Source organism: Canis aureus, chromosome 21, assembly GCF_053574225.1.
Source record: "Canis aureus isolate CA01 chromosome 21, VMU_Caureus_v.1.0, whole genome shotgun sequence".
Taxonomy (NCBI): domain Eukaryota; kingdom Metazoa; phylum Chordata; class Mammalia; order Carnivora; family Canidae; genus Canis; species Canis aureus.
In genome coordinates this window covers 42702041-42726931 of record NC_135631.1, presented here as the reverse complement: position 1 = coordinate 42726931, position 24891 = coordinate 42702041, and the positions used below count along the sequence as shown (strand labels likewise).

Below are 24891 nucleotides of genomic sequence, written 5' to 3'. Positions count from 1 at the left end.
CTCTCTCTGACTAGGTTTGAGTCACTTTGCCTTTCTGGGCCTCAGTTTTTCTATAAAATGGAGGAATTGATACTAGATAATCTCTAAGGTTCTCTTTAAGTCTAGAGTTCTATGATTCCATGGATGTCTCAAAAGAAACACTTGACAACCTATACAATGCACATACACGTTAAAATTTTAAACTCTATAGGAAAGCAACTCTGTTCAATATTCTTTTTATTTAATATATCTCCCAAGTACTGGCTTGCTTCCTTTCACTTTTTCAAGAATCACTCTTAAAATTCTAATGAAGATATTTCTTCTTTTTTCATTCTTTTAATATTTTTTCCTCTTCTCTGTCTCAATCACTCTATAGTTGTTTACACTGAATCCAGACCTATGTATTTGTCACCGAAGTGAAAACAGAATCCATCTGTTCTTATCATCCTTATAATGACTATGTTCTTACATCCTTATATCTGCAGCACAATTTTTTAAAATAATATTTTAAATAATAAGACATGAGATTACTTGAAAAACAAGAAAGCCTAAAGAAAAAGTTAGAATTTCCCATATTCCCAATATTCAGAACCAGCAGCTGGTATTTTTTAAAAGAAATTTGGGATCATACTTTATATACTATTTTCTCCTAATCCTTTGATACACAAAACAGATTGCTTCCACCATTTCTAATTCTGTCCTCTTTATTTATATAGCTTCACTTTTCCCTAAACAGTAGATTTCCAATCTTTAATAACCCTCTACTTTCACTGATTATGCACAGAAATTTTTGCTTATTAATGTTTCATTAGCATTTTACCATGCAGTGCATTTTCATGTTCTATTGTTATGCATATCACAGAGGGGTGCATGAATATTCTTGCCTTATTTCAAGCTTTATCCATAATGTATTGGAATTCTAATCACATTTTCCTAGCATTTTTATATATTTCACACAGTTAGAAGGCAACCCATATGCTGGCTCTATTTTTAAAAGATTTTTTTCCTCATTGTATTGACAACTCTTTCCTGAGACAAAGGCACCCTTTGGGCCCTTTTTGGTCACTCTGTTATTGATTTGAACATATTGGAAAGTCAAGTCTGTCATCTTCTTTTCGTAGTATAATTTGAGGCTGCTGCTATTATTTTAGCTGCTTGCTACTACTAACCTTTGCAATGAGATTATGAAAAAAAATTTAATCTGCATCCCAAAATGTCGAACACCTCCAATTACTGCTATTCTTTTGCTAGCTTTCTTAAAGGAGATAGTCCAAAGCACTGGTGTCGGGGATTTTATTATTTCCCTTTTCTCCAGACTCAAACCAAATGTATCTGCCAAGGGCTGATTTTAACAGTAGGGGAATTATTTGCAAATGCAGTGGTAAGCCGATCTGTTCCAGAACTCTCTTTTCCCTCCTGAACTTTATTATGCTTTCCAGCTCTCAGACATTTGCCTGTGCCACTGAAAATCCAGTCTCCCATTAGGAAAATAAACGGTGCAACCCTGGAGCATTAGGCAGAGTCCTGTTTTGCCCCCGAAGACTTGCATAATCATAAGAGGTTCTCTTTTCAGAGCTGGACCATGTGGACGGTCATCCTCTAGGGGTCTTGCTGTCACTCACAAGGTATTACAGACTTCTCCTTTCTCTGGGAAAAACAAGCAGCATGGGGTAAACTCCACCATCCTTTTTCCTCTTTTCTTTTTACTGACATATTTATTTCCTTACTTATCTACTTTCTCACTTAGCTAGCTAGCTCTGCAGCTGTCTATCAAACCATGGACCATTTCTCCTTTATCTGACTTATGTTGGTTCATATGTCTCTCAATGAAACTTGCCGGAGTCAATACCCTCCTTCATCTTTCATAAACTTGCTTGCTCATGTCTTCTTTAATTTCAGTGATTTCTTCTCCTTGATTGATTCCCACTCTGCTGGCTGCCTCCTTGGTGTCACACACAGATCCCACCCACCCCTCAGCCCCAGCCTGCCTGCCTTCTCCTTTCCATTCTGTATCATGATCTGACATTGCCCCCCAATCTCACAGACGCTAGTTTAGGCATTTTACTCACCAGCTCTTCTGATTCCAAGCATGAAGCACAGCTACTCTCTTACCACACATTGTTGCAGATTATTAGCTTTTAAACTACACCGTTCAAAAAAATTCAACTTTCCTTTTTTTTTTTATTGAAGTATAGTGGACACACATTGCTACATTTGATATTCGTATGTCTTTATTTTAGCTCTCTTCCTTTAATGTTTGCCCATTGTTGAGTCTGAGAAGATGAAAACTGGATGGAAAAGGAATCAAGAATTATAAAAGAAATAACCCACATTTAGGATAAGTGACATCCACCAAATATCAGAAGCAGCAATTAGGGGCCTTTCAGCAGAAAGTTTAGAGGACCTCTCATTCTGTATTAGATGTAACATAAAGCCACAGAAAAAGAGGTTCATAGCGAGGCATGTATATGTAGCAAGAAGAGCTTGGGTAGGGCTCCTGGCTGGCTCAGTTGGAGGAGCATGGGACTCTTGATCTCAGGGTCCTGAGTTTGAGCTCTACACTGGGTGTAGAGATTACTGAAAAACAATAAAGTTAAGGTCACCTGGGTGGCTCAGTGGTTGAGCATCGGCCTTCAGCCCAGGGCGTGATCCTGGAGTTCCGGGATCGAGTCCCACGTCAGGCTCCTTGCAGGGAGTCTGCTTCTCCCTCTGCCAGTGTCTCTGCCTCTGTGAGTGTGTGTCTCTCATGAATAAATAAATAAATAAATAACCTTAAAAAAATAAAGTTAAGGAAAAAAAACTTATGTCTTTTATGAAGACTCAAACCATGGAATTAACAAGATAAACAGCTGATCTTTGAGGAGCTTAAATCCTGTGTTGAGATGGGTAATGACTGTAACTTTGGTTATTTTAGGGGGCCTTAACAGTCTCTAATAGCCATTCCCTCCCCAAATATTAACATTGAGTTAGCAGAGTTTCCTTTAGACTCTAGGCTTCCAGATCTTCCAGCAAAGACTGTCAACAATTTTAGATGGAAGGATCAACTCCCAGACCTTGGAGGTGGTTTTAGAGAAAAAAGAAAGAGGATAGAAAATAATATTGAAAAAAGATCTTTCAATATGCATACATATATTGACATTAGTTGGATACATTATCTTGATTTCAGAGATCAGTGGCATATAGAGAGTATTTTCCCACAACATCTTGTTCTACCATCATAAATAGAACATCAGGCTTATACAGACCATGATCTGACCAGAGTGGCCCTTTGCAAGTTTTTAAATTATGAAACATTTTTTTTGTATTCATACAGAAACCATGACATCCTATGCTCCAAATATGTTGATTCAGCAACTTCCCAACTCATCAGCCTTCTGTGTTTTGTGTAGTTGTTCTCTGAGCAGTTTTTGGCTGTGGTATGCAAGAATATTTTACAAGCAGCATTTTTTTCTGACTACTCTTTCTGCCTTGTTTCTCTTTTTCTGCCTTCCTTCCTCTTCCTTTCTTTATTAGCCAGCTATTGATGTGTAACAAATTACCTTCAAGCTGGGGTACCTGGGTGGTTCAGTCTTTTAAGTGCCTGACTTCAGCTCACGTCATGATCTCAAGGTCCTGGATTTGAGCCCTGCATAGGGCTCCCTGCTCAAGAGAGAGTCTGCTTCTCCTCTGTGCTTTCTCTCTCTCTCTCTCAAATAAATAAATTAATTAAATAAATAAATAAATAAAATCTTTTAAAAAATTACCTTTAAGCTTAGCAGCTTAAAACAACAAATATTTATTATTTCATAGATTCTCTAGGTTAGGAATTCAGGAAAAGCTTTAAGAGGTAGTTCTGACTCTGGATTGAAGTCAAGCTGTTAGCTAGGGCTGTCATCATCTGAAGGCTGGACTGGGGCTGGAGAATCGGCTTCCAAGATGATGTACTTGAAGGGCTATTGACGGTCGGTCTTACTTCCTCTCCATGGGGTTACTTGAGTTCCCACACAACATGGCAGCAGGCTTCCCCCAGAACAAGTGCCCAAGGGAGAGAGCAAGGAGGAAGTCACATTTCCTTTTATGACTTAGTCTTGGAAATAATATACCATCTGTTCCACCATATTCTGTTAGTGAGAAGCAAGTCAGCAAATCCACTCTACACTCAAGAGGAATCTAACTCCACCTCTTGAATGGACAATTACCAAAGAAATTGTGTGCATATTTTTAAATTACCACAGCTACCTCCTCCTTCCTCTCTTTTTTATAATCCTTGTTTGATAAAAGAGAACTGTAGGACACCCATGTTGCTTTCTTCTTCAAGGAATCAAAATAATATGCTCAGGGAAAGTGAATAGCAGAGGACTAGGAACCAGAAATCCAAATTTACTCTCAATTCTGTAGCTAAGGGACTTTGTGATTGCAGATAAACCACTACTTGCCACAATTTTATGCATTGTCTAGAAACTTGACATTCTTTAAGGTTCTTTTTTAACTCAACATTCTATCTTACTTTGTTCATTTATTTTTCAGCAAAGTAATACCTAACATTTGTTCTTTCAGAGCCCCAAAGATTAAATTGCTAGTTCTTTGGGTCTCTATCACTATATAGTTAGTTGGCTACGTATTTGTACTCCAGCCTTTACTTCTCATAGGTAATATATGGGTTTAAAGTCAACACCAACCCATATCAAGGTCCCAACAGGAAAGAGATGGCATGTCCAAAGGAGAAAATTAGGAAAGTTTAATAAAGAGATTGTTATGATGGTGTGGGCAGGATTTAGGGAGACCAAAAAGGCTCAATGAATTATGTTGGTACTAGCAAGACTAGGGAACTATTACCACCCCAAGGCTAAAAGAGGAAAAGGATGAGAGTCATTACCAAAACTCAGAAACAGAGAGGACCCTCACCACAAAAGCTGTGATCATTGGTCTGGAGAAGTAGCCTATTTACAGTGACCCCATAAGGAGAGAGCTGAGGGATCCAATGACCCTACCCCATTTTTCTCCTTCCCACTGATCCCTGATGTCCCATTCATTGGTCAAACCCAACCTTAGCTGGCTAGAGAGTAGATCTAATAAATGGGAAATAGGCAGCACAAAATAATGTTAAATTACACTCTTAAGGGGTGCCTGGGTGGTTCAGTCAGCTAAGCATCTGCCTTCAGTTGGGATCCTTCAGGATCAGTTCATGATCCCAAGGCCCTGGAATCAAGTCTTGCATCAGGCTACCTGCTCAGTGGGCAGTCTGCTTCTCCCTCTCCTTCTGCCATCCTGCCCATATATTCTCTCAAATGATTAAATAAAATCTTTTTTTAAATTACACTTTGAACAAGAAGAGTGGATAATTAAAGCATTATTAGTAAAATCAGGTCTACACAGAGAGTACCCAACATATTTTGAGTGCCCAGATAGAATTTGAGAAATGTGCGCATCACCTTAGCTGGAACAAGCAAGGTGTTTGTTGCATCACAATTCAATTGTGATGATATTTAAGAAAGATTACATTTAGTTAATTCCATTGTACCATGTCTGGAGAATGAATGTGTACATAAAAGTAGGGGAATCTATAAAAGGGATATTGAAAAAGATAGAATATGACAACTCCTCTAGTAGCAGCTGGAGGGATGGTGCCCTGACCCATGAACACCAGTATCTTCTGTGAGGATAATGACTTAGAGGTGACACTGGGCATTATGATCATCCAGCTCACCCCTCCTTTGTTGTGATCCATTCTCTCTGAGTAATCTGGGGCTGGTAATCTGACTCCCCACATAGATCTGTCTATCATGAAAGACTGTGCTCATCAGAAAATACAAATATACAAATTGTTCATATTTATTTTTCTTGCTGGAAGTCAGTAAATTGTCCTTCTGGTGGCTACACCTTTGTGAACTTGGCTAGGGTGTGTCCATCCTCCAGAGACGGATGTAGGCATAGAAGCAGATCATGCTTCTGTACCTACAAAGTCCAAGGGCCAGCCCTTGAATTGGGGAAAGACCCTGTATGGGAATGAAGGCATCCCATGAGGGTCTGACATGTGCACTTCCCTATGTTACCATCAATTACAGTTTATTATAATTTAGAATCTCTTGTTTCATCGTTTGTCCTGATCGTTAGGCTCTAAGCAACATGATCGACAGGTCAATCTTATTTTCAGGTAATAGGCCAGAGAACAAGATTAATAACTATTTGTTGAAATGTATCAAGAAATAAGTGAATGAACCAGCCAAGAATGAGCTTATACATATGGATCTTCCCCCAAGTCACCCAACCTCACTCTGAAAATATGCTTTAAAGTGCAGCACCAGGATGCCTGGGTGGCTCAGTGGTTGGGCATCTGCCTTCAGCTTGGCATGATCCCGGGGTCCTGGGATCGAGTCCCACATCAGGCTTCCTGCATGGAGCCTACTTCTCCCTCTGCCTTGTCTCTGCCTCTCTCTCTCTCTGTGTCTCTCATGAATAATTAAAGTGCAGCACCTTGTATCAACATCCTGCTGGAGAGCTTATCTGAAATTCTGATCTCCCTCTATGCTTGGTTTCCTCATGGAGCACCCTTCTGTGTCACCTGTCATGATTCCTCATTTGGAACAGAATCCTAATCCCTTTCCACCTCTGATAATATTTTTTCCTTGTGCATTAACCTTTGTCCTTCAGCTTCACCATAATGCTTCCACCCCAACCTACTTTCATCATATTTTCTTTTTTCTTTCCTTCCTTCTCCCTCCGCCCCTCCCTTTTTTTTTTTTTTTTTTGGTAGGTGGGTATTCAGAGTCCCTGGTTTTTATTAGTTTGTCCTTTTTGCTCGCATTTGTCTTTCCATTTCTGTTCCTTGTCCCTTGCTATCGCTGCCATAAATAGTCTTTTCCAGACTCCTGCCCCTTGTTCCATTTACTCCTCCATCCATATCAAGTGAGGCACAGTTTCTTCCTCTTTGGTCAAGCAGTCTGTAAGTTCCTGATTATGGCTGCTGCAAGTGCTCCTTCGCCTAACCGCTCTTTCCTGGCCCTGAGAAATGAGGTCTCACGTGCCATTTTTCAAGAAGTTCTAGGGAGATGGGGGGATGGGCAAAATGGGTGAAGGGAGTGGGCAGTAGGGGCCTCCAGTTATGGAGTGAATAAGTCCCGAGGATGAAAGGGACAGCTCAGGGAATATAGTCAGTGATACGGTAACAGGATTGTCCGGTGACAGAAGGCAGCTACGCCAGCATTGAGCACAGCGTAAGAGCATAGCATAACCTGGAGACTTGCTGAAGCATTCCCTCATTCCCACTCCTGAAACTACGTAACACTGTGTATCACTATACTTCAGTGAAAAAAGAAAAAGTTCTGGGGCACCTGGGTGGCTCAGTAGGTAAAGCATCTGCCTTTGGCTCAGGTCATGATCTCAGGGTCCTGGGTTTGAGTCCAGCATCAGGCTCCCTGCTCAGCGCCCAGTCTACTTCTCCCTCTCCCTCTGCCCCTGCTTGTGTTCTCTCTCTCTCCCTCAAAGAAAAAATAAAATATTAAAAGAGGAAAGCTCTATAAGGCAAATTTTCAAAGATACATAAAAGTAGGGAGAATAATAAAAAGCATCCCTATCACCGAGTCTCAACAATTATTAACATTTGCCAGTTTTGTCTCTAGATGTGACCCTCTAAGATTATATATCACTGAGCTCTGCTTCCAGTGTAAACATATGAAACAAATCATGTTTGAATGCCCTCTGGAGCCATGGAATGTCCAGTGAATTGGCTGCTCACTGCCCTGCTCCCATCACACACTCTGAACAAGCCTATGTAGTTCTCATCACATTATTTTGATACCATTTGTGTTCTTCTCTCTCTCTTCTAGACTGTGAGCCCTTTCAGGCTGGAAGTCTTATCCTCTTCCTATTATCCCCGGCACCTTGCACATGGTGCCTAACACTTAATGGTTCTTAACAAAAAGTTCTGGAATGCGTACATGAAAAAATATGTTGTAATGACTTATTGTTTCAATTTAAAAAATCAGGTATCCTGGTCACTTCTTTACAGTGGTCTTCTCTCCTTTCTTCTATTTCCAGCTTTTTTTTTTTTTTCTTTGAGGCAATGCAATTTTTCATTCAGTTGATTTAGGTTACATGTTTTGAGATCACAATTTATATAATACCTGTACTGCATCTATCAGTTATTTTTTTTCTAAATAATGTGAACATCAACATTTATGTACATTTATGTGCTGGTCACTGTTCACAGTTCTTTGCAAATGTCATCTCTCTTCATCCTAAATCACAAAAGCCCATGAACTAGAAACTATTATCATTCTTGTTTTCCAGATGAAGAAGCCTTGGCCCAGAGAGAAAATACATAATGTGTCAAGGTCAATACACACAAGGTCAATACACCAGCGAGGGGAGGAGGAGTCAATATTTAAACCGAGATATATCTGATTCCAGAACTTGAGCATCTAACCACTGTACCACATTACCACAGATGTATCTTTATCTTTGGTTGGTTCAGTGCTATTTGTGTCTCGTCAACACTCTAAATCTTTCTCTCTAGATACTGTGTCCAAAATAAATAAGAGATTGCTCTACTCTTGAGGCTTGAGTCTTGCTCTTCTAAGCCCTCTCGCCTTTGGCAACTGAATCACTGCAAAAATGTCTCTTGAAGTCTTCCCCAGTGACTTTATAATCTGAGTTCCCACACAGCAACCTCATTTAGACACTTGTTGACCACTTTTTATCGTATGCTGATGACAAATAGTCCTCTGGATGGCTTCACAAGTGACTTACCTTTCCTTCAGGGACTGAAGAAGTCTTTCTTCTCCTGTGGAAGAGCAGGTCCACAATACTGGGACACTTCTCTCACCTTTTCTCTTTGCTCGTTTGTTCTACTTCTACCTTTTCCTTATACCATTACTTCAGCCAACCTGGTCTTCAAATCTCCCCATGTTGTGCTCCTTACCATCATGATCATGTCTGATCACTGGAGGGGGCATGTTTTTCTGTGCTCAGTATCACTTTGGGGCATCATCTTCACACCGATCCTTCTCAATCCCTGTGTGCTGGTGATGCTGGCCTTCCATCTGACTCTAGGGTTGGGTTCATGAACCAGGCCTGGCCAATCATAATTCTGGATTACTCCAACCACAGTAATTGCACCAGGATGAGCACATCACTGATGGTGTAAAATCCTTTAAGAAGTCTTGTGTTATTAATCAAGAGTCATTCTCTCCCGAGACTCCCGAGACTGTAGATACTCCAGGGATGACAGAGGCCCGAAACTGCTGATTGCCATCTCAGTCATGAGTAGAAAAAGCCTGCTTGAGAATGGCATCTTCATAGAGAATGCAGGATCAAAAAACAGAGGGATACATATTTCTGACCCCTGCATCAAACCAGGCCTAAAGTCACCTCCACCTCTGCATATGATAACCATCAGCAAGAACAAGCTCTACAGAGTAGACCTCTATGCTCTTATTAGGATAAGGGGAACACCCACCCTTCATTAATCATAAATACTACGTTTGATTGGGCGTTGAGGGAAGAGGCAGAAGAACAGGAAGTTTCAAACTAGGCCCTGAGCTGGCCTGAGGGGTTCCATAAAAGTGCCTTAGGGGACACCATGGAAACCAGAGAGCAGGCCTAAGAATAGCTCTGTATTTGTTTTCTATACTGGGCTTCAAAATAATGTTTCTGAAGAAAGGCTCTGTTGCTAACAAAAGCAAAAACAAAAATCCTTTGAAAATTGACGCAACGTTTATGTGAGTTCTCCTAGAAACCCAAGTGCTTCCTTCTCCCTGGATGCTGCTTTGCCTGAACTTTACCTCCATCTACAGAATCATTTAATTCTTTTAAAAGTTTGCATTTCATACTTTCCCCCTTCTCCCTCTTGAGTGATAAGTCAGGCATTTCCTCCACGTCCTCTTCTCTCCCTTCTCATGAGCGTCAGCCAATTCAGATGTTCAAGCACATTCAAATTCAGCAAATATTTATTGAGTGTGAGGTAGTGCCGTGTGCTGTGTTTTGTAACACTCACGAAGTTTTCCATCTCACTGAGATGGCTAGCTGTTTTAAGTTTGTGTCTTATGAATGAGGTGAAGCGATCCTCTCCAAGGTCAGATGGTAGAGCGAGAAATACAACCGCTTCTGTCGTCAGGTATACTAGAAGGAGCCTGAAGTGTGGGAACAGACAAGCTTGGATCTGAATCCTGGGTAGCTACACATTTATTTTTGGAACTTGAAAAAGTTATTCAACCTCCCCGAGCTCAGTTTTCTACCCCAAAAATGTAATATCCTCTATCTCGTAATGACGTATGCGGATTCTGTTAAATAATGTGTTAAACACATTAGCATAAAATTGGCTCAGGAACTGTTAGTTTCCTTCCTCTCCACCAGGAAATACCTGTGTTCCTCCATCCAGGATGATTTGCATGTAAAAGAGGCCTCTGTTAACGTAACTCCCTTTCAATACTGTTTTTTTCCACTGAGATGCCCATGCGTGTAGGACACACTGTGCTGTGTACAACCATCAGAGCCCAGCCATCATTTACTGAATCAGCAACCACATATTTAGGCCTAATGGCCACTAGGCACTGCCCTAGGGGCTGGAGCCACAATGGGAAAAGGACAGACTGGGTCTGTGGAAATGACAGAGGTGGATATGGATGGCCCGTCCGCTCTGCCCTCCTGCCCTTTATGGGTGGCCCTTATGCTTGCTGTCATAGCTTAGGGTGGGGACAGCAAATTGTGCTTTTGTACATCTGACCTAAGAATGATTTTTACATTTTTAAAGAGATCCTGTATAACTTACAAAACCTAAAATATTCACCATGTGGCCCTTTAAAGAAAATATTTGCTGACCCCGGGTTTGGAGTGACCTATAATTCTCTTATCAAGACCAGAGTAAAAAATGACATGGTATAAGTATGAGGGTCTTCTTAACAATTTGTTATTTATGCAAAGCCTTATTACGTATTATTTGTGACAATCGTTACACAGTTTTAAAGGATGAAAAGCGATGGGTAGATTTTTTTTTAAAGATTTTATTTATTAATGAGAGACACACACACACACAGAGGCAGAGACACAGGCAGAGAGAGAAGCAGGGAGCCCCATGCGGGACTCGATCACAGGATCCCGGGACCATGACCTGCTCAATCACTGAGCCATCCAGATGTCCCGAGAGGGTAGATTTTTATATCAATTTTGCAAGCCAGTAATTCTCTTTTCTTAAGTCATTTGACTATAACTTTGTTTTCTTAGACTATTGCCTCCACATAAAATGTGGACCTTCCCTGTGTAGCTTTTTCAATGTTCTTTTCATTGTACCCAAAACAGAGGATTAGAAGATGAGCTGGGGAAGGGTCATCATTCTCCTGTGACAGTGAGGATGGCAGGAGAAAAGTCAGTCTGTTGTCACTCCAGCACTTTGACAATTTAAAAAGAACCTCTTAGCCTTTCTGTCTGAATAAGCTCTGCATGTCTTCCCTTTGCCACATTTATCTAAAATGAAACAGCCTTCCTGTTACTTGTCTAAATGCTTCTTAGCACTTTCTCTTTCATGCACACATATATTGCCTTCACTTCCTGCTTGCCCTGGCTTCTACTTGGGTAAAGTAAGGGTCCCAGGCTAGTGCATCCTCTTCTTCCTCCCGTAAGCTGCCTCCAGGTCAGAAGACTCTCGGTGCTCACCCCAGGCTTGTGACAGGCTGTCCTGGAGTCACCCTAGCATAGAAGAGTCCATCCATGCAAACCAAGCTCCCCGTGCACATGATGTGAAGGCTTCTAGCTCTAACCACAATGTCCTGGGTTGGGTGTCAACAGAACCAGTTCCAGCTCTTCTTCCTCTGAATTGTCCTTGGATCCAGGCCAGCGACTTAGCTTCTGAATGCCTCAGTTCTCACATCTGTAACATGAAGATAATGCCGACTTTCATTTCGGCTTCTGGGAATAGAATTAAACTGTATATGGACATTGATGTTCCCATAGTAACAGTCACGTAAGGTATCTAGCCTGCCAGCAGAGGCAATAAATTATTTATGATAAGTACTTGTAAAAACTCCTGTCACTGTAATAAAAGATTCTTACAGGAAATCCTGGGGATATACTTTCACATTAATTTGCATTCATTATTTCAGGGAGAGTTCGCTCGGCTCCCAACTACCTAATTCTAAATTTGCAGAATAAAATCAATTAGCACATGCTGGAGCTGCTGGGTTCAAAAGCAGAACAGAGTGCTCCAGAAGGCCCTTGGAAGGGGAAGGACTGACTTCCTGGGGCTATTTATTAAAACCCAAGAGGAGTCAGTGGGTGTGGCTTGTCTGGGGAGAGATGGCTCTAGCTTGGCACTGCATGAAGAAAACAAAAATGTTAGATAGCTCTACAGAAACAAATTATTATTGTTGTCATTATCACATGGGGGAAATTTTAAATATACAATAAAATACAAAAAAATGTAATAATAATCACTCATCATCATTCTGAGATAACCAATATTAACATTTGGGTTTGTAGCCTTATTGTCTCTTTCTTTCTCTTTTTTTTTTTAAGACTTATTTATTGGGGCATCTGGGTGGCTTAGTCAGTTAAACATCCGACTTCTGCTCAGGTCATGATCTTGGGGTCCTGGGATCGAGCCCTGCATCTGGCTCCCTGCTCAGTGGGGAGTCTGCTTCTCCCTTTTTTTGCCCCTCCCCCACGCTTCTGTTCTCTCTCCCTCTCTCTCTCTCAAATAAATAAACTTATTCTCTCAATAAATAAACTTATTTGAGAGAAAGAGAGAATGGGGGGAGGGGCAGAGGGAAAGACTCATCAAGCAGACTTCCTGCAAGCCCCATGTGGGGCTCAATCTCATGATCTATGAGATCATGACCTGAGCCAAAATCAAGAGTTGGACATTAACCGACTGAGCCACCCAGGCACCCCTCTTTTCATACTTATATTTTTCCAAATATTGTTTTGTAACCTGGTCTTTATATTTGTAAATGTTTCTCCAAGTTATTAAATATTCTTTTTGGAACATAATTGGCTGAATATGCACCATAGGGATGTATCGCTTTATTTTACCAATTCACAATTAGTAAACATTTAGGTTGTATCCTGACTTGTCTCTTAATTAGAATCAATTCATGCGTCAACATGAGATCTCATGTTAATTTAGCTGATAGATTTAGACCTACAAATATTTTGATCCATCCATAATACTTCTACTGCTAACAACACTCTCTGCCTTCCCAATGATTTTGCTAATAGCCCATTGTGCAAATACATCTCAATTTCCCTTGAAAAACAAATTGCTGTGAAAGTCTCAGGAGAGGGCCTTTGTCTGATTTTTGTTTTTCCAAATTCTTTGGTTCTTGCTTATGGATCTTCTGCCTAAAGCTTTATTTTCTTTCTTGATTTAATTGAAAATACCTTTTATCTTTTTTAATTCCTACAACAGTGAATTCATTTTAATTTCAAATCTATCCTTATTCTCTTTTGATAATATTATTTGACTTGCTTTTTAAAAAATATTTTATTTATTTATTAGAGAGAGAGAGAGAGAGGTGGCAAGCACAAATGGGTGGAGGGGCAGAGGGAGAAGCAGGTTCCCTGATGAGCAGAGAGCCCAATGCGGGGCTTGATATCGTGACCCTGAAATCATGACCTGAGCAGAACGCAGATGCTAACTGACTGAGCCACCCAGGCATCTCTTGACTTGCTTTATTTATTTTTTAAAAGATTTTATTTATTTATTCATGAGTGACACACACAGACAGAAACACAGGCAGAGGGAGAAGCAGGCTCCTGGTGGGGAGCCCATGTGGGACTCGATCCCCGATCCGGGGATCCCACCCCGAACCAAAGGCAGACACTCAACCACTGAGCCACCCAGGCGTCCCTTGACTTGCTTTTTTTTTTTTTTTTTTTTTAAAGATTTTATTTAAGACTTGCGTTTTTTTAATAAGGGTTTTATTCTTTCACCCGAATCTCAAACTTTTTAGTATCAATATTCCTTTAAAATTTCATTGAGGACCCCAAAGAGCATTTGGTTACATGAGTTATATCTATTGCTATTTGCCCTATCAGAAATTAAAACTGAGAAATACAAAACAACACTTAATATTTCATTTTAAAGTAACAATAGAAACCTATAACATATTAACATGAATACATATTTCATAACAGGCAACCGTATTTTGCAAAAAAACACATTCAGTAAGAAGAATGGCATTGTTTTACATTTTGCAAATCTCTTTGATGTCTGGCCTAGCAAAAGGCAATTGGAATCAACAATCTGCTTCTGCATTGACACCATTGCCACTTTTTTTTTTTTTTTTAAGATTTTATTTATTTATTCATGAGAGACTCACGGAAAGAGAGAGAGGCAGAGACAGAGGCAGAGGGGAAGCAGGCTCCGTGCAGGGAGCCCGATGCAGGACTTGATCCCAGGACTCCAGGATCACGCCCTGGGCCGAAGGCGGTACTAAACCACTGAGCCACCCGGGCTGCCCATGTGTTGTTTTTGTTGAAGTTCATATATGAAGAAACCCCTGCCTTACACAGATGTGTGGTGGGACAGGGAAGGTGGCATTAACCTCTGAAAGGTCTCTGGTTTCCCGGCGACCCCGTGCCTGCATCTTGGGAATCCCGGACTGTAAGTGCTGGCCCATCTCCTTATGCTACAGTTTTCCTCTTTGTAAAAATACGGTGATAATCGCAGCCTTCCAGTACTCTGAAATCATAACATGCAAACTGCTACAGTGACAGGGAGAGAACTACACTTGTTCATAAAACAGGAAAACACCTGGGGGCACGTGGAGACCTGCAGCCACCCACAGGAACCCGGTTACTGAAGCCATGGACACTTCCAGTAGAAGTGTAGGGTTCACATTTCACCACTGCCAGGAAAGACTGGGCGTTTTCTAAAGGAAGTTTTGAAGTTTCTTTCTTGTGTGGTTTTTGGTAAAGAATATTATTTTTTCAGGAGGGTTGGATAGGATTCGGGTTCACTGTCAAAGTGGAGTCTGTTTCTCTAAAACCCATTGCATAGTTACCCTGGCATTCTTTGATCTCTAGAATGTCCTCATGCGTCTCGTTTTAGCTTAGGTCAAGGGGGGACCTAATCCCTGTTGGGCGTTTTTAAAGGCGGAATGTAAGTTTCTCATGGCAGATCTCTAGATCTCATGGCTCGTGGGGGGGTCATTGGCCCCCCAGGAGGGTGATTGCGACCCGCAGGCTCTGTGCGCCAACGAAAGATAGGCATCACTCACAGGCCCATGTTACAACAGTGGACAACAGTGCGCATTCTGTGTGATCTGACACAGTGACTCCGCTTGGGAAGGTGGGATCTGGGGGGCAGGAGGGCGCAGAACCGGCTGTCCTTGGTCCCCACCCAGAGCTCTGTCCCTGCAGCTGATTGTCCACCCCTGCGAGAACCGCACACGAGGCCGGCAGTTGCTTTGAGGGCCAGGCCTAGGGCGGCGCACAGATGTTCTCCTCCGATCTGCCCCAAATATGGATTGTATCTCAACAGAGCATCTCGTGGTGGTTGAGGAGTGGTTGCAGCCCGGATTTCAGAGAGCATGTGTTGTGCCTGAATTTGGCAGATGGAGATAATGGGCTGGGTGAGGACAAGGATAAGAAAGTGTCTTGCAGACACTTTACGTGCAAGAATTGTTATTATTGGTCTTAAGCAAGCCCACAGAAAACCAAGGCAACCCAACCAAGAGTGGGGAGCTTCGGTGAATAGGGACACGCCACGTCTGAGGAGGTTCTTTGCTTCTAGCAAGTCATGGAAAAGAACACTCTGGATCCTTCCCAGATCTCCTGGTTATGCTAATCCTCTCTGTGGAGCTCCTGAAGTGAAGTTAATATATTGGCTAAAAAAGCCACTTGTTGATTCCTCCTCTACCCCTCTCTGAAGTCACAAATAAAAGGGACAATCTGGTACTGAATATTCTTATCTCCAAATAATGTGGTCACTTGTTTCTGCCCCACAAAACTGATTACAGCCCTTCCTATCAGTGATTTTACTTTTCAAGTTTTTCTACTTCTTTCACATCTGAAAGTAGCTGATAAAATCACAGAATGTACTCATTGTAGGAATATCAAATACTTCAGTGTGCACCTCCAATTTTTAAAAAATTCCCTATTAGTTATCTTTCAGTTTAAAGTAAGCAGAGCCAGGGCACCTGGGAGGCTCGGTGGTTGAGCATCTGCCTTCAGCTCAGGTCATGACCCCGGGGTCCTGGGATCGAGTCCCACATCTGGCTCCCCGCAGGGAGCCTGCTTTTCCCTCTGCCTCTGTCTCTGCCTATCTCCGTGTCTCTCATGAATAAATAAATAAAATCTTTTAAAAAATAAAAATAAATAAAGTAAGCAGAGCCTTGGCCCTGAAATAATTTTTGAATTTAGATATTGGTTCTTGAATGAAACCTTAACTTCTTTTGTGTTTAATTAGATTTCAATTGTTCCACTTAAAAGAGGTCACCTAAATTTGGAAAAGACAATTGATTCTAATTGTGACAATCTCACGCTTGCTGAGTTTTATCGGAAAGGTTAAATTACTTTTTTCCATTTGCAAAGTAACATTTCTACATCCTTTCACCACAACAGCATGCACCACACAAAAAAATCTGGGGTTCTAAAGAAATGAGGCAACCATATTTTAATGGATTAAGCTTTAGTTCCTCGTGACAGCAGCTTTAGCAGCTTGCTGTATGCAAATATTTTAGACTGTACGCACCAAATTTTCTTTGCTGCGGTGATGGAACTAGGGTTCTCATGGGACTATTAGAGATGTTGCAGGTTGAATAGGAAAATGTCTACAAAACACTTAGAGAGTTTTAGAGATAGCCATTTCATAAATTAAAGTGATTTTATTTCTAGAGAACCAGGGTAGGATAAACTGAGTGATTGAGGGAGAGGATTCCATAGGAATCAAGGAGGAGAGAAAAGATAACATATGATTTCACCCATATGGGAATTTAAGAAACAAAACAGATGGGCACATGGGAAGGGGGACAAAAAGAGAGAGAAGCAAACTATAAGAAAGTCTTAATGATAGAGAACAAACTAAGGGGTGATGGAGGGATGGGGTGGGGGATGGGCTAGATGGAGGGATGGGTATTGAGGGGCATACTTGTGATGAGCACTCTGTATATGATGAATCACTGAATTCCACTCTTGAAACCAATATTGCACTATATGTTAACTAACTGGAATTTAAATAAAAGTTTTTTTTAAAAAAAAGGGACGCCCAGGGATGCCTGGGGGCTCAATGGTTGAGTGTTTGCCTTTGGCTCAGGGCATGATCCTGAAGTCCCAGGATTGAGTCCCACATGGGGCTCACTGTCAGGAGTCTGCTCCTCCCTCTGCCTGTGTCTCTGCCTCTCTCTCTGTGTCTCTCATGAATCAGTAAATAAAAGATCTTAAAAAAAAAAAAAGTCAATTAAAAAAAAAGGAGGGGGACGCCTGGGTTGCTCAGTGGTTGAGCATCTGCCTTTGGCTCAGGACGTGATCCCAGGGTCCTGGGATGGAGTCCCACATCAGGTTCGCCACAGGGAAGCCTGCTTCTCCCTCTGCCTATATCTCCGCCTCTCTGCGTCTCTCATGAATAAATAAATACAATTTAAAAAAATTTTTTTAAGTTGTTTTTTAATTATAAAAAAAAAAAGGAATCAAGTTGGAGGAACTTGAAAGAAGGAGCTTTGAGGAACCAGCCCTGGGGGCACAGAGGCTTCTTCAGCTGCCGTGTTTCCTGTGTCAGTACAAAGCACTAAGCTATGTAGTAGCCACACAAATGTTTGGTTCCATGAAAAACGGAGGTCTGGTCTAGGCTCGTGGCTGAGCCTAAGAGGAAGCTCCAGCTTCCTGTGAACCATATCAATTTAGCTTATATACAACTATGGGCAAAATAAGAAAAATACTGTAGCCAAAGAACATCTCACATAGACCACTATCCAAGCATAAACTGGATTATTATTATTATTATTGTTTGCACTCCCAATAATATATAAATAGCCAGGGTGGGTTTTTTTCTAGCTTTATTAAGATATAATTGACATATACCGTTATATGTTGAAGGTGTATGACCTGATGATTTGATATATGTGAGAACAGCAGAATGATTACCGTAATAAAGTTGGTTAACATTATCCATCATCTCACAGTTACCTTTATTTCCCTCCAGTTTTATTTATTTTATTTTATTTTTATTTTTAAAATTTATTATTTATTCATAGACATAGAGAGAGAGAGAGAGAGAGGCAGAGACACAGGCAGAGGGAGAAGCAGGCTCCATGCTGGGAGCCCGACTTGGGACTCGATCCTGGGACTCCAGGATGCCGCCCGGGGCCAAAGGCGGGCACTAAACCGCGGAGCCACCCAGGGATCCCCTCCCTCCAGTTTTATTGAGATAAAACCGATGTACAGCACTCTGTAAGTTTAAGGGATACAACATAATGACCTAACATACATATACTGTGAAATGATCACCACGATAAGTTTAGTTAACATTCATCTCTTCATATCATTACAAAAAAAAATTTTTTTTCCTCGTGATGAGATCTTTTAGGACCTACTCTCTTAGCAACTTTCAAATATACCGTAAAGCAGTGTTAACTCTAACCATCATGTTGTACTTTATCTCCTCTGTACTTTTGGTTTTTAAAGATTTTATTTATTTATTCATGAGAGACACAGAAAGAGAGGCAGAGGCAGAGGGACAGGCAGGGTCTTGGCAGGGAGCCCGATATGGGACGCGATCCCAGACCCGAGGATCAAGCCATGAGCTGAAGGCAGACGCTCAACCGCTGAGCCACCCAGGCGTCCCTATTGGATACATTGCTAACAGATCTTTTAAAAAGCAGGTATCGCCTTTGTTTTTGTGAACTTTCTCACATATCTCAGTGATAGTTTCAAATACAATGGAATTACTGCATTGCTTAAAATGTGACTTTGCACTAGAGCAAAGTAATAGCCTGAGCTATCATGTTCCCAGAGATGTCTGTGAAAGGAAAGGAGTGACCACATTTAAGTTTAGAACTAGGGAAAGAGGGGCAAAGATAGGGCGACCTATCGAAGCTACCGCCACCGTGGCTGCTGCTGCACTTGCCCTGATAAAGACAGAAGGATCTTGGAACTCGAAGCCCTTGGTCTACCAGGGAAAGAGAAAAACAGCAGCGCTGAGGAATTTCTCACCGCCCAGTTTCTTAAGAACAGTTGAACAGTGCTATGGAAGAAGAACTGGTTTCCGTCTTACAGTATTTCTAGCAAAAAGGCTTGCACTCCTGTTTTAGATATAATGACCACACTCAGAATTTAGAATATCTCATTAGAGATATTTTTCCAAAGCCTCTAGGATATGAGTCATTATATCAGAATCTTGAGCAAAAGACAACTCAGTTGTAGACGACTTGCAGAAAATGACATTTCATCTCCAAGTCCAGCTAACACACGAATTCCTTTAAAGGATTAGTTCTAGGATTCTTTGCTGTTCCTTTAATGGTGAGGATGTTCCTAGGATAAAGGAACCTAGCGTCTCCCGTTGGCCCAAGGGAAGCTGCCTAGAGCTTTTCCGCTCTTCTGTTTTCTCCTTGCCCAGCAGCCCTAGTCTCTATTACACTGCTTTTAAGAATGAATTTGATCAACTCCTTCCTCCAAAGACTCAGAAAGAGAAAACACACCAAGGTTTGATGCCTTTTCTTTCTCAGGAGTGTCCTCATTAGGAAACTAAGGGATAAAACACTGTTCATGGAATTTCAAGCATCAGCTAGCCCGGTGGGAAGGGATTTGGGGTGGTAGGGGGAACGTAGTCTACCCTCCTTACCTAGTCTCTCTGCCTTTAGCAAGGCAAGTCCCAGTGGGTTCCCACTAACATGGTAGATGTCCCCCTTTAGCCCTTCAGAAATCTTACTTGTCTATGTGTGTGTGAGGGAAAATGGATGAGTGGACAACTCTTGTCCTGTCCTGCCTGGCGCTGTGACATGAGTTGGGTCTAATGTGACTTTACAACCGTTATACAAATTTCCAAGCTGAAGCCCATTTTGTTGAGGGTGGACACAACCTACCCAAAATAGGAGCCAGCCTCTGAGAAGGGTCACTATCTTTTCTCAGGATGACTTTTATAAAGAAAGCAGGGGGAAATTTTTATTACACAGTTACAATAGATTATCGGCAAGAAATACTAAAGCAACATTAAGTATGAAACGGCCCTCTTTCCTTTTATCCAGGAAACATAAGTCTCTCTTAATTAGTAATGTTCCCTCCTTGTGTGTCATGGACTCACTTGCCTTACTCTGCATCCTTGTTAAGCTCGTAGACTAATCACAAGGAGCCCTCCCCAAACCATGGAGCAATCAGCACAGCTCAATCTTTGTTTCCCTGAAAAAGTCTACCAGTCAGGGACACCTAATCTTTGTAATGATATCAACCCTACTCTGTAAAGGACACTTTGGATACTTCAGGTTGAAAAAATAAAAGTCACATTGTCTTTGATGGAATATGGTCTACAATAAGTGCCATTAGGGACATATCAACAGAGTTTTTGGAATAAGGGATCCCTGGGTGGCGCAGCGGTTTGGCGCCTGCCTTTGGCCCAGGGCGCGATCCTGGAGACCCGGGATCGAATCCCACGTCGGGCTCCTGGTGCATGGAGCCTGCTTCTCCCTCTGCCTGTGTCTCTGCCTCTCTCTCTCTCTCTCACTGTGTGCCTATCATAAATAATAAATAAAAATTAAAAAAAAAAAGAGTTTTTGGAATAGAAGGGAAGAAAAAAATGAATTCTAACCAGGGATGGAAGTTACATTGGCAGTAGTAATAATATTACTATGCATCCAATTATGCATTCAACTCTCTAATTAGGTCCCAAAATATGCCAGTGCTTAATCTTGAGACATAAATGTTCTCTTTCAAAGGGGGTGAAATATAGGAGATGTTAGGTTTTTTTTTTTTTTGAGATGTTAGTATTGTACCAGTATCACCATTGATTAAATAACAGATTTTCATGAAGGTATTTAGTAATCTTATTTGTCTCACCTTCTTCACCTACATAATGAAGCTGATGATACTTGTGCATCTTACATTTCCTGGGAAAACTTCAAATGAGAACAAACACATAGATACATAAAGCTATTTCCTGATAAACAGTCGCAAGCAGCAGTAGGGTGTTGCTAAGCACTTCGACATTGCCATTATGCCTGGGCATTGGTTGTATATGTTGAAATACATTTAATAAGTATTTTTGGAGGTGAATTTAGGCTTTTTGAAATACTGGCATATTTTTAGTAATTTCAAACGGAAAAGGTTCAAGTAAGCTTAATTAAATAGGCTCTGGTATATTCAGCTGTGTTCAGCATGTGGAAAACAACTCGTGTAGGGAAGGCCAGGCTAGAGGGACGGATACAAAGACGTAGTTGACCAGATCTCTGTCCCCAAGGCCTTTCCAACCTGGCAGTGGAGACAATTGTTTAACCAACATTCTTGGACCATGAGAGACTCAAGAATAAAAATATTGGATTGGCAAGGAGGGAGTATAAATTTTAAGTGTAACAATTAATAAAGGAAATTATACCAACACTCAAAACAAGGACAATAATAATAGCTAATAATTGCTAAAGAGCCTTTTACATTCAAGACACACTAAAAAAAAACTGTTATCACATTTACCTCCCTCCAAAAAAATCGATGAATTATTATCCTTATTTTATAGATGCAGAAACTGAGGCTTAGGTAAGATGACTTTGTGCAAGATGATATGCCTGGGAAGGTGGAACCAAGATTTTGAGTTCAGAATCCATGTTCTTGGGGTGCCTGGGTGGCTCAGTCAGTTAAGTGTCTGCCTTAGGCTCAGGTCATGATCCCGGGGTCCTGGGATCGAGCCCCACATCAGGCTCCCTCCTCGGTGAGGAGCCTGCTTCTCCTTGTCCCTCTGCAGCTCCCCTTACTTGTGTTCTCCCTCTTGGTCACTCTCTCTCTCTCTCAAATAGAATATAGAATAGAATAGAATAGAATAGAATAGAATAGAATAGAATAGAATAGAATGGAATGGAACAGAACAAAATCTATGCTCTTTCTGCTCTGCCATCATGTACCTTGGTAACAACGTCATTCTACAGACATATTATAGTGATGTCCAAACAATTCTGAGTCTTCGAGGGACGCAGCTTCCCTGATAGCAGTCATGACTCTGTGATACCTGCACGGCCGTTCAAAGAGCATCCAGGTGGGAAGATGGGAGCCCTGCACACCAGCAGGTGTGAAGTCCCTGTAGAGAACTACTCCCTAGTCTGTGGGGCTTGTGTGGACCTGGTCACTGGATCTAGTAACAACAGACAGCAGGAATTTTTTTTTCTTTTCTTTTGAAAGGATTGAGGAGTGGAGGATAATCCCATCCAGCCATTTGCAAGGGCAAAACAGCTAACACTTACACTCACAAATGGTTTGCATTTCATGCTTTCCTTACTGGAAACCTTCTTTTTCTTCTCCTTCTCCTCCTTCTCCTCCTTCTCCTCCTCCTCCTCCTCCTCCTCCTCCTCCTTCTTCCTCCTTCTTCTTCCTCCTCCTCCTCCTCCTCCTCCTCCTCCTCCTCCTCCTCCTTCTTCTTCTTCTTCTTCTTCTTCTTCTTCTTCTTCTTCTTCTTCTTCTCCTTTCTTCTTCTTCTTCTTCTTCTTCTTCTTCTCCTTTCTTCTTCTTCTTCTTCTTCTTCTTCTTCTTCTTCTTCTTCTTCTTCTTCTTCTTCTTCTCCTTTCTTCTTCTTCTTCTTTTCTTCTTCTTCTACTTCTTCTTCCTCTTCTTCTTCTTCTCCTTTCTTCTTCTTCTTCTTCTCTTCTTCTTCTTCTTCTTCTTCTTCTCTTCTTTTCTTTTCTTCTTCTTCTCTTCTTCTTCTTTTTCTTCTTCTCTTTTCTTCTTCTTCTTCTCTTCTTTTCTTCTTCTTCTTCTCTTCTTTTCTTCTCCTTCTTCTTCTTCTTTTCTCCTTCTTCTTCTTCTTTTCTTCTCCTTCTTCTTCTTCTTTTCTCCTTCTTCTTCTTCTTCTCTTCTCTTCTTTTCTTCTTCTTCTTCTTCTTCTTCTTCTTCTTCTTCTTCTCTTCTTCTCTTCTTCTTTTCTTCTGCTTCTTCTTCTTCTTTTCTTCTTCTTCTTCTTCTTTTCTTCTTCTTCTTCTTCTTTTCTCCTTCTTCTTCTTCTTCTTTTCTCCTTCTTCTTCTTCTTTTCTCCTTCTTCTTCTTCTTCTCTTCTTCTTCTTCTTCTTTTCTCCTTCTTCTTCTTCTTTTCTCCTTCTTCTTCTTCTTTTCTCCTTCTTCTTCTTCTTCTTCTTCTTCTTTCTCTTTCTTCCCACTGCATTTATTACTGATATAAAAAATGTTTAAAAGAAAAAAATTCATTCTCAGTTCTCCAACAGCTCTCATCCTTCCCTCTTGCCCACACAACTCCTGACCCATTTCCTCAGGGCCAGTGCAAAACCGAACCTGTTCACTGCGTTTTCACAGAAAACAACCAGTGCCAGGGATGTAGGGAAGAAGGTTAAATGAGGGCGACAGTACCGTCCAGGTTCTACCCAAGGGTAGGCCAGGTGGAGATTCATAGAATTCAGATGAAAGGACTGGTGGCCTCACAATGACGTGCTCTAACTAAAGTGGGCTGGAGAGGAGATAGGATAGCCCGTAAGAGGCTTTAGAGGACATCTCATGGGCTTGTGTCAAACCCCGAGAAACCGACACCAAGAGAATGGGGAGACCAGGGAGGCAGTCTTGCGGAAAGTTTCACAATTCTCCCATGTTGGGAGGTGTGGATAGTCTAGAGGGCATCAAGAGCCTCACTCATTTTGGTAGAAAACCTTACTCTAGTGTTGGGAAGTCACAATGATGCCATGGACACTGTGAAAGGCTACGTACAAGGGGGATGCACAGTTTCACAAAGCACAGTGATCACAGACCAGAGTGGGGGGGATCATGCTACTGACACAGGATCTACAAAATCCAAAAGCAGGGAGAGTGGCCTTTCAGGGAGTAACTCTGCACCAGTCATCTGTACTTGACCCCAGGTCAACCTGGTGAGTTTCACAGAGCAGCTGGCAACTTTGGGGGTAGGGTTTGTCATATAAAAAGGACTCCTTCCACCATGGTGGTCCTCCCAGAGGAGGCTTTCACAAAGAGCAGAGAAATTCCTGAAGGCTCAAAAGTTGGTCTCCTATCAAAAATACCCGCCCGCCCAAGGATGGCCCCCAAGTTACAGAAGACAAATCAACCTCCCTGTCTGGTGACACTTTGCCACAAAGGGCCACTGTCGACATGAGGACCTCTGTGCCTCCTACCACCCAGGCGTCAATGGACCTCCTCTGTGAGACTGCGCCTTCTCATCCAGGCCGGAAGGGGCCCTCTGATCTAGTGGCCATGTATTTCCCTGTGGCCCTGCGATGGCTACTATGAGGCTGTTCCACCCACCACCCTCAGTCAGTGACACCCACCCCCATCTGCCACCCCCCCATTTGGGGTCCAGAATTGTGTTTCATCACTGGTGGGCTTTCTTCTGTTCCAGGCTCCAGAGACTCGCCTCCAGGCCCCCACCTCTGCTCTCTTCAACTGCCTCCTGGATCCTCTTCCCCTTCACCGACTGCTGAACAGGAAACCTCTTTGATGCTGTTTCTTGTGCATCTGTCCACCCAGCCCTCAGTACTGCCCTCGATTCCTAAGAGCCCTGGAGCAGTTTCCTACCATTCCCTTCTTCTAGCTGCTTGTTTTAAGTCCTTTCTATGTGGAACCTTCTAACGTCTCCTAGAAAACCCTTCTCAGAAAATTAATAGGCACAGGAATCTTTACTATATTTTAAATGACTATATTTTCTAAGACACATATTCCAAATAAAGGATCTTTCCTCATCACTGAGTTTATTATATAAAAATTCTTACAAAGATATAAAAATTGCAGGGGCATCTGACTGGCTCAGTTGGTAGAGCATGTAACTCTTGATCTCTGGATCATGAGTTCAAGCCCCTT

General features: G+C 41.7%; 4 long non-coding RNA genes across 9 annotated transcripts in view; 2 read left to right on the top strand and 2 right to left on the bottom strand.

Moving 5' to 3' along the window:
- The window catches only part of LOC144292980 (uncharacterized), a 62434-nt gene that overhangs the window by 4448 nt on the left and 33095 nt on the right, over positions 1–24891 (top strand). The window lies entirely within an intron of this gene.
- The window catches only part of LOC144292984 (uncharacterized), a 40775-nt gene that overhangs the window by 9912 nt on the left and 5972 nt on the right, over positions 1–24891 (bottom strand). The window contains exon 3 of one of the 3 annotated variants that reach the window (XR_013360419.1): positions 10956–11821. The exons of 1 other annotated variant lie outside the window; for it this stretch is intronic. This is a non-coding gene — a long non-coding RNA (uncharacterized LOC144292984). Of the gene's footprint in view, positions 1–10955; positions 11822–23207; positions 23246–24891 lie in introns of those variants that run through there. One more of the 3 variants, XR_013360418.1, reaches the window with a different exon arrangement.
- On the bottom strand, positions 666–9481 carry LOC144292983 (uncharacterized). 4 transcript variants are annotated; one of them, XR_013360413.1, is made up of 2 exons: positions 8707–9481; positions 666–3978 (listed from the first exon to the last, which is right to left on the bottom strand). It is a non-coding gene; the product is annotated as an uncharacterized LOC144292983 (long non-coding RNA). The 4 variants fall into 4 exon arrangements; XR_013360416.1 differs by having other exon boundaries at positions 666–2750; XR_013360415.1 differs by having other exon boundaries at positions 8879–9481.
- LOC144292985 (uncharacterized) lies at positions 21567–24776 on the top strand. Its single transcript, XR_013360420.1, has 2 exons — positions 21567–22123; positions 24434–24776. It is a non-coding gene; the product is annotated as an uncharacterized LOC144292985 (long non-coding RNA).